Here is a 16740-nt window from a genome sequence, read left to right on the forward strand (position 1 = left end):
GGCATCTCCCAGGAGCTGCTGGGCTGACCTTCAACCTGGAGGAGGGCACCAGCATGTGTCACGAAGACGTGAGGCTCTAAACGGTCTGGGACGCGGCCTCAGGCAAGGTCATCCATCGGCAAGTTCTACCTGACCTCTATCCTCGGTGCGTGCGTGGGGGAACCTGTCGGCCGTGGGCCGGGGCTCCTCTGTGGAAGCGGGGCCCCATCCACGTCCCTCCGCAGGGTGGGGAAGTCCGGGCACGCGGCCTGCTTCGGCCTGCAGCCGGGCTGCCTACAGCACGATGGGAGCTGCCAGATCGCCATCGCGGCCATGGTGGCCAACTTCACCAAGCCTACGCCCAACCTGCCCTCCCTGCTGCAGCATGATGAGCGGGAGACCAACTTCCACGACGTCGGGCACGCGATGCACCAGCTCCGCTCCCAGGCGCAGGGCTGCAGGCAGGGGGCGGGGAGGGCCCGGGCGTGCGTGGTCCTCAGGCAGGCCCTCGCCATGGGATTCTTCCACTGACATCACCCCGCACATGGTGACGCCCTCGGTGTCAGCTTCCATCATCAGACCCCAGGCACTGGGCGCGTAAATAACGGAAATGGATGTCCTCGAGGCTCTAGAGGCTGGAAGACCCAGATCAAGGAGTCAGGGCTGGTTCCCTGCATGTTAAATACATGCACTCAAGAGTTGCCTTGAAAAAAGACAAAAGAAAAGAAAGGAACGTTACCTGCAAGTCTGCTGACAGCCGGTGATGAGAACCAGAGGGAAGGCTCTGGGGCCGGGGGCGCAGTGCCCTGTGAGCTCGGGGGCTGCTGCCAGTCTCCGTGGAGGCTCAGCAAGTCCCAGTGACTTCCCCACGTGGGGGGCGCCAGCTGAGCGTCTGGGCCCAGGACCCACTGCTCGTTCAGTCTTCCTGTGGTCAGCCCTTCATCCTGAGCGCGATGCTCTCACAGGCTGCACCGGGGCATGTGGGGACAGTTTACTGAGCTGTACAGACGTCACTACTGCTTTGGACCATTTCCGTCACCCCGAAAATGTCCCTCACGCCCTTAGCTATCACTCCGTCCCCTCGCCAGCCCCTGACAACCAGGAACCCACTCGCTGACTCTGTGGATCTACCTGCTCTGGACGTTTCTCCTCAGTGCGGTCACGCCCTGTGTGTCCTTCTGTGTATGACTTCTCTCGCTGAGCATCGTGTTCTCAGGGTGTATCGACGCGGCAGCGAGCGTCAGGGCTTCACCGCATTGCGTGGCTGAGGGACGTAAAGACGACAAGAGAAAAGAAAAGAACGTTGCATGCAAGTCTGGTGACAGCCGGTGACGAGAACCAGAGGGAAGGCTCTGGGGCCGGGGGCGCCGTGCCCTGGGAGGCCCTGGCGCTGCTGCCAGTCTTGGTGGGGCACGGGCAGCACCGTCCCTCAGGAGCTGCTGGACAAGCTCATCAAGTCCCGGGAGGCCAACCCAGATGCGGCCGGACCGAGGGAAGGGAAGGGGGCTTCCGGTCTGCCCGGCTGGAAAGCGCGGCCTGGACACGGTGCCAGCCCCCCGTCTCCTTCCTCCCGCCCCCCAGGCCTCTTCAACCTGTGCCAGATCGTCCTGGCCAAGGTGGTTCAGGCCCTGCACACGCAGACGCCCGCGGACCCGGCCCAGGAGAATGCCCGCCTCTGCCAGGAGATCCTGGGGTTCCCAGCCATGCCAGGTAGCCAAGCGCGCACCGGGCTCACCTCAGCGGTCGGTTGGCGGCTACTGCCCAGGTCAAGAGGATCGTCTGGTGGTGTGTGAATGGGGACCGACTGACGGGCTCCGGCCGAGGCCCGCTGACCTCTGGCCTCTTCCTGCCACGGTTCCTTGGCTGGTCCCTCCAGCTGTGGCCCGCGGAGTCCGAGGGTGGGGTGGGAGGCTCTGCACATGCTTTCTAGAGAGCCTGGAAGAGGCAGGAGAGGGCTTCATACCCCGAACAGAAGGCATCGACGAGGTCTGCCCGTGCGTGTCGGTGCGGACACGCGGTTCACTCCCTCGTGAGCGCTTTAACCAGCGATCTCCCCGCGGTGCAGGGCGAGCCCCGACTCATCTCTCGCAGCCTCGGCAGCTGACCTTGTAAGAGGCTTAGGAGTGAACCCTCCTGAGCTTCAGCAGAAAGTCGGCAAAGATTTATTTGTGTCCCTCCACTGAACTGCCAGCAAGGTCCCCGTTTTCTGCAAGTGTTGGGCCAATACTCTCTCTACTGGCAGGGGACTCAGACAAGGCTGTTTTGGGGCCCCCACCCCCGCTCTGGGGCAGGGGCACTGAGCGGCCAGGGAGCCGGGCAGGAGCCCCTCCGCGTGTGTCCCAGTGACCCACCTGCCTGCGACCTTCGGCCGCCTGGCAGGAAGCTACGACGCCCAGTCCTGTGGCCAGTCATTCCTGCAAGAAACACTGGAATCAGTTTCTGCCAACCCGCCAAAGAAAAACGACTTCAAAGGCAACGTGGTGTCACAGGAAGGGCTTGTTTCTGTGTTTCTTTGTTTTTAGTTCATTAGGCCTCACTTAAAATTCTGATTCCACAATGCACTTGCTTTGGGATCTTGAACAACACTCATAACCTCTGCAAGTTTCAGTAGAGCAAGTTTATGTGATTACCTTCATCTGTAATATCCCTGTGTTGCAATCTTAATTAATTCAGATTAATTCATCTTAATCTTAATCTCAAGTTCAGATCAAAGACTAGTTCCTCTGTAACTTCTCCTCTGAACTGATTCAAAAGCCTCCTCTCCCGTCCTCATCTGGCTTCTCTTCTCTTCTGGAATCTCATAAGAACTTCTATGACCTCTCTGGTTTTTTGTTGTTGCTGTTGTCTGTTTGTTTGGTTTTTAATTGAAATATAGCTGATTTACGATTTCGTGTCCGTTTCAGGTGTACAGCACAGTGATTCCGTTTTCAGATTTTTCCCTTATAAGTTATTACAAAATATTGAGTACAGTTCCCTGTGCCATAGAGGAGATCCTTGTTGTATCAACTCTATGCCTTCTTTGAATGACCGTAGCACTTGTTGTCTGTATCATTTTTATGTCTGTTGTGGCTTTGTGACTGAAAATGAAAATTTTCTATTTGTTCATGTCCTGGCCCTTCCTTAGAAATGTGTTCATTTACCTATTTCATATTTATTGACTACATCTTAGACACCGTGTTAGCTGCTTGCTCTAGATGTTAGTAAAACATAGACCTTCCTGCTCAAAGGGTCACAGTATTTGTGGGAAAACAAACAAACGAACAACTTACGTCTCAAATAGCTTTGTACTTCCCAAAGAGAGCACACCTCGTAGGTACAATAAATATATGTATTATACATAAATGTATAAATAGTTAATGGCATTAAAAACTTGAGATAACTGCTTTTCTATTCGGAGGAAATGATGATAATATTTCACCAGGAGCTCAACACCACTCTGAGAATGAGGGCTTAACCCCCGACCTGGCTCACTGCATCGCTTTCTTATATGAAAATAGACAAGTCTGTACATGCTCTCTACAAAAAGGCTTATCTGGCATGAATTTCAGATAGCAAGAAGAAAAATTCAAGAGGGTCAGAGAAGCATCCAGAAGCTCAGGTGATTGTCTGGCACTAATACAACTTGCTTGACAGGAAAATAGAGCTGTAAATCTCACAAAATTAGATGATCTTCTAAGAATTTCAAAACCGCCTGCTAGTAATTAGAAATCCTAGAAGAACCGCTTCTTTTAAAGCATACTGACAATATGCTTTACAGCTTAATATTCAGAAGCCTATGTTTTGGCTAAGTGAGCTTCAGGAAGGAAGGAAACTTGTGGTTCAGTTCCATCTACTCTGGAACCTCTGGTCAAAACACCTACTTCTGTGCTCAGCCATCTTATCATCTGTAAAATGGAGGCAACTCTAAGAAAACATAGTTACAGAGATGTTGCACAGTTTCCTGTGTCACTGTCTTCATTTGTTTCAGAAAACCAATAACCTCTAAGCTACTACTGCAAAGAGTGCAGTGTTACTTGGGGTCATCTAGTGCAGCTCTGTCAAAGTAAAGAAAAGGAAAGGGGCCTAGAATAACTATAATTTTCCCAAGAGGACACTATTATTTTATGGCAAATCTGAGTCAAGAACCCTGATCTCTTTGATGCCATTCCATTGTTCTTTCGTTGGGTTCTCAGCAACCCAGAGAAAGAAAGAGAAATAAAACTCCTATGTGCTGTGTCACTGGTACAGGACGTGGCAAGATTGGAATTGGAGAACTACATATTAACAGGTATTTGGGAAATTCTTCAAACTAATTAAGATATATACCAGGTACATAAAAAACAGTTATGTTTTCCCAAGATGATTCTGTGGAATGAACAGAACTGGTAACTGAAGGTGCCTGTGTGCTGCAGTTCCAAACAGGACGGGTGAATGCTTGTTTTCTGGCACCTTTAAGACTCCACCCCAATATACACATTAAAATAAAATTAACATTTCAACTGGGTCATATTTAATTCTGCATGCTCTTGTAAGTCAGCAAAATAGTCCATATATCATTTAAGTTGTCACTCACTTTCTTTTCTTTTCTTTTTTTTGCGGTACACGGGCCTCTCACTGCTGTGGCCTCTCCCGTTGCGGAGCACAGGCTCCGGACGCGCAGGCTCAGCGGCCATGGCTCACGGGCCCAGCCGCTCCGCGGCATGTGGGATCTTCCCGGACCGGGGCACGAACCCGTATCCCCTGCATCGGCAGGCGGACTCTCAACCACTGAGCCACCAGGGAAGCCCGTCACTCACTTTTTAACTTGAGTTTTAATTTCTAAAAGTCTTTCCAAACACAAAACAGAGGTGGGAAAATGGTATATGGGAAGCTGCAGAGATGAAATAAGCTTACTGCATTCGGCATAAAGATGAATACCCAAACAACTTCTGCATAGCTGGAAGTGTCCAAATCTACTATCTTCGTTTTGTAGTCAAGGCTTCCGGAAAAATATGCTAACGGATTCCTAATTACCCAAATGCCCCATATCTGTTTCAGTAAGTATCATTATATATTATGGAAATTTTTCTCAGTGACAGAGAAAGACATCCTGGCCGAGCATCCCCCTGCCCATGACACACAGATGATGGGTCTCAAGCTACCTTGAAGGCGTTGGAGCCCACTTTATCCATTACTAATATTAATGGAGGACAAAACTTCATATTCTGTTTGCTCTGTGTTTGTTAAATCACTTCTTCCCTTCATTAAAATGGATGACACATAATTGAGTCTGTAGTGTGTGTATCACTGGAAACTGAACACATTTTTGTTGGTTTTATTAACGTCATAGGTTTCTGGGGGGGTCTACTAAATAACTAAGTCTAGTTTCACAGTTACAAATAAATTATGATGTAATTTTGAATAAAGTAAGCTCATCATAAAGGAAGGATACTGAGAGTTGCTACTACCCCTTCCTTGAGGGGCTCTTGTAAAGCACTAAATCAAGTAACAGAGGTTTATATGCATGCATATATTTTCAATGATATTTGAACACACTTGAAAAGAACTCTACAGAATGCATTATAAAACCTCGATGCTGTGTGTCCCTAGTTCCCGGCTCTCTCGTTCAAACTATTTAAATGAACAAAATGTTATCTATTAGGATAGCTATCAGAGTACTCCAAATACTACTTCTTGCAGTACCCTGTCCCAACCATTTGCCTTCCTCTTCCCATTAGTCCTTAATTCAGAAACCCCAGAGATTTGTTCAGTAATTTATGAACATATTTCTTCATTCAGCCAAGAAAATTGATGGATCCCTTACCAAATTTCAGGCACCCTTCTTCAGGATGTTTTCTAGGCATGTTCAGGAAACACAGCAGTGATTAACACAGATGAATATAGCCTCTCTCGAGCTGAGGGGAGAGACAAAAGTAAGGAAGCAAATATAAAATCATAAGTGTAAATACGTAAATAAAAATTGAATAAATGGGTAGAATAACTAGTATATCAGGTAAGTGCTGGAGAAAAACAGCAAGCAGGGAAGGGGGATGGAGATTGTTAGCTGGTAGGAGGAGGCTGCGATCGGAAACTAAGTGATCACTGAGGGCTTTCTGGGGAAGATAAAATTTACGAGGGAACCTAAGGTTGTGAGAGGGAGCAAGGTGCATATCTGGGAAGTGAATAGTACAAGCAGAGGGAACAGTCAGATGGAAAGGCAATGAGGCAAGAGTGGGCTTGGAGTATCCAAGGAGCAGAAAGGATGTCAGTGTGTGGAAAACAGAGGGAGCAAAGTGGAGAGGAGAAGGAAACAGTCAGAGAGGAAACAGAGGCCCAGATTTCTAGGGCTGTGGGGGCACTTTGAGGACTTTGCTTTTCCTGTGAAGAAGCCATTGAAGAGACTTGAGTGACATGATCTGACTTATGTTTTAACAGGATCTCTCTGGATGCCATGTTGATTAGAGACTGCAGGAGAATAAGGACAAGCCCCAGAAGACCAATAGTTGATTCAAATGTCAAGAAACATTTATGCCTTCACCCTTCAACTTCACAAATGATGCCATTTCCATTGAGCTATTGAAAAATATCATCTGGCTTTCAAAACAATAAACCAGAAGGCATTTTCTCACATAAGCAAGGTCACAAACAACTGTCAGCTAAAGGTGAAATAGCAACAAATCAAATAATAACAAAAACATTTTTTATAGATTTTAAAACCTTACAAAGCATTTTCTTGTCCATTATCTAAGTTAATCCTCAAATCAACGCCATGAGATAGTTATTATTTTCCCATTAGAAGTGACCGCATATTAAATCCTTAGTGATTGCTCAAGAAAAGCTGAAATCTTGAGTGTACATCTATTAATGCCAAGGTTGGGTTTTTTACCCATGGGAACTTTGGATGCTAAAATCCACAGGGATTTTCAGCTCAAGATGGCAGACTAGGAAATATATTTACTTTCTGGTCCTCCTGAAACCATGTTTAAATAAAACTGCAGAAATACCAAAATTAATCAACCAATAAAAGCCAAGACATTGTGGAAGTCATCAACCACAGAAAGATTTCAACACATTTCGAGAAGGCAAACGATGAAATGGAGGGGCCATGAATAAAATAATGAAGAAAAGACTACCCTAAGTAGGGTCTGCACAAAGCCAGGCAGCTTTTGCTGAGCCCTGGTTATAGTAAAGGACAGAGGAAAGAAGAGGGGCTGAAAACAAGGAGACAAAAGTCATTTTAGGAAAAAACGTTCACTTAATGAGCTCCAGGGAACACTCAGCCTGCTGCCATACTCACTCATGGATTACAGTGGATTGTTGGTAAGCAAGACAAGAAAACAGGGAACCAACAAACAAAAATCAAGACATGGTTTCTTACTGAGCTCTTCTCAAATGAGATCAAGAAATTATGGTTCAATGCCATAGCTGTAAATCATTTCTGCTCCTGGAGAGGTTAGAAAGGGCTTATAATAGTTACCCTTTTTCTTCAGACAGAATTCAGGTCTGAGCAAAAGCTTTTGTGTCCTCCAACCTCAAAGTTTATTGGGGATGGAAGTCCAAATTTGCTTTGACATACCATAAAAAGAATCTCATGAGCAGAGGGTCAAACTACTTTTGGAATATATGAATTATGCCCAGTGTGATTTTAAATAGATTTTAAACAAAAATATATAAATTTTCACTGATCTATATGATTCTGGGTTCTGAAACTTCTACATGTTACATGCCTGATATATAACACACAATGTCAGTCCCAGGAGAGAGAAAACACTCCAATGAAGCAAGCCAAAGAAACAAGATTCGAACAAGGTAAAGTGATGTGTATTTTTCAGTTCTTTCCTGTCATGCTGTAGCTTCCAGCTCCTGAATAACAACACATGTTTCCCTTGTCCTAGACACACAAGAGTATGTCTCCTCTATGGGGCGTAAGAAGCTCTAGAGTTACATATGTGTAGTAAAGAGTGGACCCAGCCGGCATACTCACAATGACCAAATTGTGTTGATCGTACTTTATTTTAAACCAATACATCGCTCCATGCTGAAGTTGCAATAAATGATATATTTGCTTTCTAGACATGAATGAGATGCCTTACTGGATATACTCCAGGAAGGCCAGAGAAACTGGCTTCTAATCCATACAGAACAATTCATTGATGAATTCCTTTCAGGAGAGCCCCTGATTTATCTAGAATATAAGCTTTACATACCTGGATCCTTCAAACTAGACCAAAGGGACAAATCTAGGCTGCAAGCCTCAATTAGAAATGTGGGATGGTGCTATGCTGACAACTGGTGGTCCCTGACCTATCTTCTGAGATTAGAACCCAGTGTGGTGGATGACCAATTCACGCGTTGAACAAAAGAACACCTCCTACAGGGCAGTGTATGTGTTCATTACAGGTATGACACTTAGGGCTAAAAGTAACACATGAAGCATATATGATAAGGAGGCACCAGAGTCCAGAGCACGAGCTCTGGAATCACACAGGCTTGCTTCAAATCCCGGCTAAGCCACTACCATCTGTATACCCTGAAGAACAGTCGAAGGTTTAAATGTTCTTTTACCAAATTTCGAAAAACAAGTGAAGAAAGAACCTACCTGCCAGGAAGGGACATCGTGGGGTGCAGCATCCAGTCGCGTCAGGGCTCTGCATCCCCTGCTCCGAAACCTTCACCGCCTGGCTCATGGTGATGCTGGCAGCTCAGCAGCCCTGGAGAAGGCGCTCCTGTCTCCAGGGCTCGTGGACAAGCTGGGGAGGTCCACGGAGGTGGCGGGCCACAGCCTGGCAAACTCTGGGTGCCTCCTCCACTCAGCTCTGGGCAGGCTCTGGCCTCTGGGCCCCGTTGCGGGGAAGGGCTGGACGATACATAGCCAGGGCTGAGGGGTCTGCAGAGCCGGTGCCCAGGCAGGGTGAGCTCTGGAGGAGAAGACCTCCACAGTCTCCAACAGTCTCCGCATGGTGGCCCATCCGGTGCCAAACACCTGCCACCCACAGCGACAAGTCCCAGCCGCTAGAAAGCCCAGAAGGGGTCGGGCTCTTTGCCCTCGGGCCGGGTTTCTCCAGGGGCTGGGCTTGTGTGGGGCCCCCATACCACCCCCTGACCCGCCCTTGCTCTGTGACACGTACAGTGCAATGTCAACACCCAGGCTGAGCCGGCCAGTGTTCAGTGCGTGCTAGACCTTGAGAAGACTTAGCAGCTAGGGAGAAGCTCTCCCACTTTCACTCGCTTTTCTCAGATCAGGCAGGCAGCCCATCTCACCCCAAAGCTATGGACACCACACCTCCTTCCCAGGCTATCGTTTTCCGTTCTGCCCCTGTTGTCCCTTTCCATTCTGCCCCTCTTTTCCCCAGCACCCCATTTACGGCTTCGGGTGTCATCGGTGCTGCAGCAGGCAGCACCTCTGACCCCGAAGCTGTGGACACCACACCTCCTTCCCAGGCTATCGTTTTCCGTTCTGCCCCTGTTGTCCCTTTCCATTCTGCCCCCCTTTTCCCCAGCACCCCATTTACGGCTTCGGGTGTCATCGGTGCTGCACCAGGCAGCACCTCTGACCGCGAAGCTATGGACACCACACCTCCTTCCCAGGCTATCGTTTTCCGTTCTGCCCCTGTTGTCCCTTTCCATTCTGCCCCCCTTTTCCCCAGCACCCCATTTACGGCTTCGGGTGTCATCGGTGCTGCAGCAGGCAGCACCTCTGACCCCGAAGCTATGGACACCACACCTCCTCCCTAGGCTATCTTTCTCCGTTCTTCCCCTGTTTTCCCTTTCTATTCTGCCCCTGTTTTCCCCAGCCCCCCCCCCCCCATTTACGGCTTAGGCCGGCATCGGTGCTTCAGCAGGCAGCAGCTCTGACCCCGAAGCTATGGACACCACACCTCCTCCCTAGGCTATCTTTCTCCGTTCTTCCCCTGTTTTCCCTTTCTATTCTGCCCCTGTTTTCCCCAGCCCCCCCCCCCCCCATTTACGGCTTAGGCCGGCATCGGCGCTTCAGCAGGCAGCAGCTCTGACACCAAACCTATGGACACCACACCTCCTTCCCAGCGCTGTCATTTTCCAGTCTGCCCTGTCTCCACGTAGAACCGCTACCTATTTCACACGGCTGTTCCTAGTTCTGGGAACACACCACTCACTGGTAGCAATGCCTCAGCCCATGCCTCGACTCATTTACCTGCAATGCTGGCCAACAGATAGACCAACACTTCAAAGTTATGACAGAAAGTTGAGTAAGTTATACGCTTGGAATTGCATTTATTATTATTAACAAGCACAACTGTAGTGCTTAGACTATAACAAGTAATCTTCTAAGTGCTTAGCAAATATTAACTCACTTAATCCTCATAATGGCAACCCTATAGGTAGGTAATGTTCATAATATTCACCTTTTTTGGGGGAAACTGAGGCCCAGAGGGGTTGAATAGCTTGTCTAATGCCACATAGTAAATAGCGGGCAGAAACCCAGGATGAAAACCAGACCGTCGAGACTTTCATCACTTTGCTGTGTCACCTTAATAGATGTTGTGGTTAGGGAAGGGACTAAACTGACAAGACTCTGAACTTGAGAAGGGAGAAATTAGAAAGTGACTGATCCTAGAAACTAGAGAGGATTTCAGCTCAGAAATTTCTGGTGATGAGACCCGGAAGAACAAGAACATGGTTGGAATATTAACTTGGGGTAGTATCTGAATCCATTGAGAAATGGTTTTGTCTTGTTTTTTTTTTTAACTTAGAAAGGCCAGTTGGATGAAGATTAATGAAAAAAAAAAGTAGAAAGGAAAAGACGAAGGTGCCTGAAGTGAGACATAACCTCTTCCCTGTAAGTACTAGGGGTGGGTATTCTGTGGGAAAGGATGGAGCTCTCTCTACAGGTTTGTCACCAGGATGAACAAGGAGGAACATGGCAACCATTGTACTGGTTTTGATGATTCCTCAAAAACCAAGGCTTTAGTTTCCAAGAACTACCCACAGTAGCATACCTACCGGGTGTCAGACATGCCACCAAGTGTGTTTCCAGTCACACATTTTAATTGGAGAAATAGTTCCTATGAGGTACGCATTAGTTCCCTATGGCTGCTGTAACAAATTACTACCAATGAGCTTGCGTAAAACAAAACACACTCATTCTCTTATGGTTCTGGAAGACAGAGGTCCAAAACCAGTTTCCCTGGGCTGGAACCAGGAGTTGACAAGGCCGTCCATCCACCTTCTAGAGGCTCTAAGGGAGAATCTGTTTCCTTGACAGCATTCCTTGACTTCTGGCCACATCAATCCAACCCCAACTTCATCATCACATTCTCTTTGGAGTAAAAACTCCCTCTGCCTCTCTCTTACGAGAACACCAGTGGTTACATCTGGGTCCATCCAGGTAGGCCAGAAGAATCTCCCCATCTCAAAACCCTTACTTTCATCCCATTGGCAAAGTCCCTTCTGCCATTTAAGGTGACATTCACAGGTTCTGGGGATTAGAAGGTGGACATTTGGGGGCAATGGTACTATTCAGTCTACTACAAGGTAGATACTATTATCTTCCTCAGATGTAGGAAATGAAGTTTAGGGAAGTAATTTGTCTCAGGTCTACAATTTCCAGAGTAGACATTTAAATTCTGCCAGTGAGACTTTAGGACACACTCTAAACAACTTTAACCTGTGTCCTTAATTACTGCATAATCCTTGGTTAAGAGTCACACTTAGGTATCAAGACCCAACTGAATATAACACAAGTACTGTCTCCTCTTTCACTATGTTTGCCTGGTGTATTTATGAATCTTGCCCAGAGCAGAAGAGTTCAGAAAATTGTTATGCACCTTTACTAGGAGAAAGCATTTACTGTTTGATGTGCACGGAGTAATGGAAGGCTATTTAAAGTAAAATAAAATAAAATAAAATAAAATAAAATAAAATATGCCACCAAATCGTCAAGTGTCACAACAGAGGTAACCCCGTGGGAGTCTTGAGGAGACTAAAATTATCTCCAATTGTGCAGGTGAGAAAAGTGTCACTAAAGGCAGTTGTAGTTCAGCCAAGCCCTACGGCACAGAAGTAGGAATTTGGATATGTACAAATGGGAAAAAAGACATTTTAGGCATGGGAAACAGTTTAATGCTGAATGGATGAGAAATATACATTAGACCTTTCTAAATCAACTGGCTTATTAACTCAGTAAATCAGATTTGGTCAATCAAACTAGCTTTAGCTGATTACTTATCCAGGGCATAGCTGTTGAGAGTAATTTTTGTCATAGAACAGTAAATAAAATTGTTGAACTATAACTTTAGGCTTGCTAAGTGAAATAGATTGCTCTAGCTGATGTTCAAGTGCCTTACTTGGTACTATTCACGAAATTGGGGGTTAACAACTGCTTAAGACAACATAGAGAATTGATCTTAAATAGTACTTGAAGTAGTTACTGTGTGAAGTATCTGTTCAGTAGCTCATGGTAAATGGATGTTTATAATCCCCACTGGACAACCAACTGCTTTTTTGCAAATGGTAATGTGAATTGCTGTCGCATAAACTATAGTAATGACCACCTATCTAATTTGTTGTCCAAACCAGAAATCTTCTAACAATACTGGTCTCCTAATAAAAGTAAGCATGAAGCTAACACACACTGGGTGTCTCCCGTGTGCCTGTGCATGCATCTATATCTCACTGAACCCCCATAACAGCCCCCAAGAGAGGGACTCTGAGTGTCCCCATGCTGCTGGTGGAGAAACAGGCACACAGGAAGGTTCAACAGTCTATCTACCTAAGATAACACAGAGGGTGGGAGAGCCTGTTTTTAAACCATCTGCCTCCAATTCCAGGTGCCAGGAGCCAGATTCAGCCTACAGGCCTCTTCTGCTCATCTGGAGGCGAAACCACGTGTAAGGATTAGTCAAATCCTGTCTTCACTCCTCAAGGTAGCTTGAACACTTGCACGTCCTCCAAATAGCATGTAGCATAAGCAATAAGATGTTTGCCCCGGGTATTGTCCAGGAACTTGGAATCAGCTGTGTCTAGTTAGGCTGAGCTGGTTGAGACTGGAGAGGACCACCGATCTTCCACCTGGGCCAGTGCCTTTTGACCTCCTGCCATCAGAGGGCCGAAAACTACAGCCCGAGAATGTGCTGAGCCCCGTAGCCTAGTTACACCAGCTCAGAACAATGATGAGCACACCTTTTTCCAATCACCTTTCCTCATGCTCCCTATGCCTCATACTGCCCTGCTTCTTTATTCTTTATCCCATAGATACCCCAAGCCCCTTGCCTTTGGGGAGGCGGATTTGAGACCTATTGTCACGTCACTTCCTCGCTTGGCTGCCTTGTGAATAAACCTCCTCTTTGCTGCAAACCTCAGCGTGTCAGTGTTTTGGCTTGCTGCGCCTCAGACAAAATGGTAGGGAGCTGTGGTAAAGGTCCCTTGCCTGTGAGGGAAGCTGGTTACTAGTAGTCACGTTGCGGATGTTTTCTCCTCCCGGGGTGGGGGGGCAGACGTCCTGCTCTTCCAGAAAGAAGGGAGAAAGGCAGGAGCTGGACCCTTGCTCTCAGGGTCACCGTCACCTAGGAGCTCGTTAGAAGCACAGCATCCAGGCCCCACCCAGAACTACTGAATTACAGCCTGCATTTAACAAGATCCACAAGAGAGGCATACCCATAGTAAAGTTGGAGAGGCACCAAGCTGGAGTCCACGTAGCAGAGAAGCAGACAGGATTCTAGACCACGCAGAGTGTTAAAGGCCAACAGTTTGTTTTCTATTCTCAAAACAACGTTTTTGAGCCATGTTTATGAGCAATGTCCCAACTTGCTTTTAAGGTTTCTTGTGTGAAGAATGGATTGGAAGAAGCAAGATATATGGACACTGGTTAGGACCTCATTGCAACAGACAGGCAAGTTCAGTATTAGGATGTTGAGGAAGAGTTGACAGATTCAGAAGAAATTCAGGAGATAAACTGAAGCGGGCTTAATGGGGTATGAGATGGAGGAAAGGAAGGTCTTAGGGAATTAAAGGGTTTACTACACGTATGAGCAAAGCCTCAAAATTAATCCTTTGAACGTACAGAGGTAGAGCTCTCAAAGGACACCGGTTAGGAAGCAACTGTACGCCCTTTATAATTCCAAGAGACAACACAGATCAACTGTTGCGATGGAAAATTCGGCGGTACCGGTGCCTTTTTTCACTCAAACTTAGTTCCAATGACTATTACTCACATTTTCTGTGCCTAAACAACACAGCTTGAGGAACTGAAGGGGATTCCATCCTGGTAATTAGGAGGGTCCCCAACACTGACAGTCCCATCTTAAAAAGCAGTCCCCCTGCATTTTACCCGAGGAGCAATGGCCAGAGCCTCCCTTTTAAAACGATGGGGAGAAACCAGAACATCACACACTGTCCCTTTCAGCTACTGTGAACTGAGCCGCGAGACGACCAGTACCCCCTAGCACAGCGCGGACGGGCCAGCGCGCGGGGGCCACTGTGACAGGCGACAGCACAAGAGACGAAGCCCAGGCCCAGGGGCTCTGAGCTCCACCGGCAACGCCCAGGGGCCAAGGCGTATTACCTTTCCGGGATGTGCTTTCCGCCCTTCCTCGTGGCCGACGAACTGGCTCATGTCACCCCCAAGATACCGCCCACCCAACGCCAGGACTGCCAAAGTCGCCAACCCGGCGTCCCCGGTGCCAGCACAAGGCCACGAACCACAGGCGCCTAGGCACAAGCCCACGCAGCTCGCGGACCTCCTTCTACCGCGCATGCGCCACCGCGGGGCGTCTCGAGATGACTCTCAGCACGCAGGCGGATTAACGCGCTTGATTGGTAAAGAGGATTCTGATGCCTGCAATTTCCCTCCTTAGCTGGAAGCTGGGAGCACACGTCCATTAGTTCGGTGTGTACCCTTCAGAATTCCAATCATACGGGACATGGAAAGTTGTCCGACTCTCCCAGTTCCTTGTGTGGTTCTTCCAGATATTTCCCAAGTGCTTACATTCACACTTGTATCTTGTATGTAAGTATTTGTACGTAACAGGTATCCTGTAGTTTACAGAAGAGCAGCACACTATACACATACTATATACATAGTCTACAATGTGTCTTGGATAGTGACGCTGTTATCTTTCTAAAATATAAACTTGGCTGGATTGCTCTGTTGCTTGAACATCTTCACTTAGCACAGAATACAGCCCAGGTTGTTAGCATAGCATTGAGAACTCTTTATAAACAAGTATCAGTCTGTCTCTCCAACTGAATTAGAAGTTCAAACTACGACTTCCAAGGACCTACATCATCCACCTCCCTCCTTTGCCCTGCCAGCCTCCCCTGATCTCATTCTCTACTGCCCTGCCCTCACTCACTTTCCCCTGTCCAGCCACACTGGCTTCCTTACTATTCCTCAAACATGCCAAGCGCAGTCGTGCCTCAGGGACTTTGCACCTACTATTCCTTCTGCTTCAGAACACACCCTCCCACCCCATCTCCACTCTCCCAGAACACACCCTCCCACCCCATCTCCACTCTCCCAGATAGCCAATGGCTTGTTTCTCACTTCAAGGCTCTGCTCAATCGACATCTTAATAGAGGGGACTTCCCTGATCACCTACCACATTCCCTCACCTCTTCATCTTCTTTTGTTATTCTCCAAAGCACTTACCACCGCTTGACACTCCATATATTGACTTATTTATTCATCTCTCTCCCCCACTACAATGGAAAGTACGTAAGGGCAAGAACTTTGTTCTCTTCCTACTTCCTAGAACAGTGCCTTCAATTTAGAAGGTGTTATACAACTATTTGCTGAAAATCAATGTATGACTTCTTTGCCCTTTCACACTACCCTCTAGTCACACCAGAGGCTGCCCCTCCAGAGCACAAGTTTAAGCCCTGTGCCTTCTGTACCTGTTCCCAATACCTGGGCTGTCCTTTCCTCATCCCGGCAAAATCCTCTTCCCCCAAGCCCAGCTCAAACGCTGTCTCCTCAGTCAGGCCTTCCTCAATTTCTCCTCTATATTCCTGCTGCACTTGATTCTTTTATCATAATTAACCCACTTATACTCACTACATGTTTCTCTTCCTAGATAACTGTAAGTTGCTACTGAACAAAGACTTCTACTCACCTCTGTATCCCCGTGCCCTAACAACAAACCTATAAGGCTCTCGGTGTTTACTGAAACAATTTATTTTCTGAGTCTCTACCAATCCTAGGGAGTGCATAGTATAGTCTCCTCCTCATTATCAGTGAGCCTGGCACCTGTGGGAGGGCCTTACAGCAGAGGAGAGTCACCAATGGATCATAACTAAGGTCCTGAGACTGCAATGGCAGACAGCATGGTGAAGTTAGCCCACTGCATGCAGAAGACCCACAGAGGAGTCAGCATACGCAATGGACTACACTTGGTATAACATGTGAACAATCAAGGTTTACAAACGTGTTCTCATGCACTTGTAAGGATCTTCTAGCCCACGCGGAACAGACAGAACACACACAAAGGAGCCTGGAGGAAGTGAGTAGGCCGGCAGCTGCGCCCTAACATCTTAAGAGGGAACATTTCTGTGACTACAGTTTAAACAAATCAGATAATTTGCCTCCTTTCTAGACACCCTGGTTATCACAGGACAGGCCAAGCCTCTCAAGTTTTAAAGCTAAAGTACACGGAAGATCTGTGAAGAGGGCTTAAGATATTTAAGAGCTAGTACCTGCATTAAGCAACCAGGTTATAGAATGAAAATTTATCTTGAAATGCCCGTCTCTCCCTCTCTCTCTCGCTTCCTGTCCCCTATCTTCCCACCTCCATCTCTATTCCTTCTCCCCTACTCCCTGTTTTATGTATA

General features: G+C 47.4%; 1 long non-coding RNA gene across 1 annotated transcript; it reads left to right on the forward strand.

Annotated features, from left to right (window-relative positions):
* The first annotated feature begins 10007 nt into the window (after positions 1-10007).
* LOC141278949 (uncharacterized) lies at positions 10008-13266 on the forward strand. The gene is made up of 4 exons (XR_012332434.1): positions 10008-10163; positions 10668-10753; positions 12744-12839; positions 13168-13266. It is a non-coding gene; the product is annotated as an uncharacterized lncRNA (long non-coding RNA).
* The last annotated feature ends 3474 nt before the right edge of the window (positions 13267-16740 follow it).

The sequence above is a fragment of the Tursiops truncatus genome, chromosome 6, assembly GCF_011762595.2.
Source record: "Tursiops truncatus isolate mTurTru1 chromosome 6, mTurTru1.mat.Y, whole genome shotgun sequence".
Taxonomy (NCBI): domain Eukaryota; kingdom Metazoa; phylum Chordata; class Mammalia; order Artiodactyla; family Delphinidae; genus Tursiops; species Tursiops truncatus.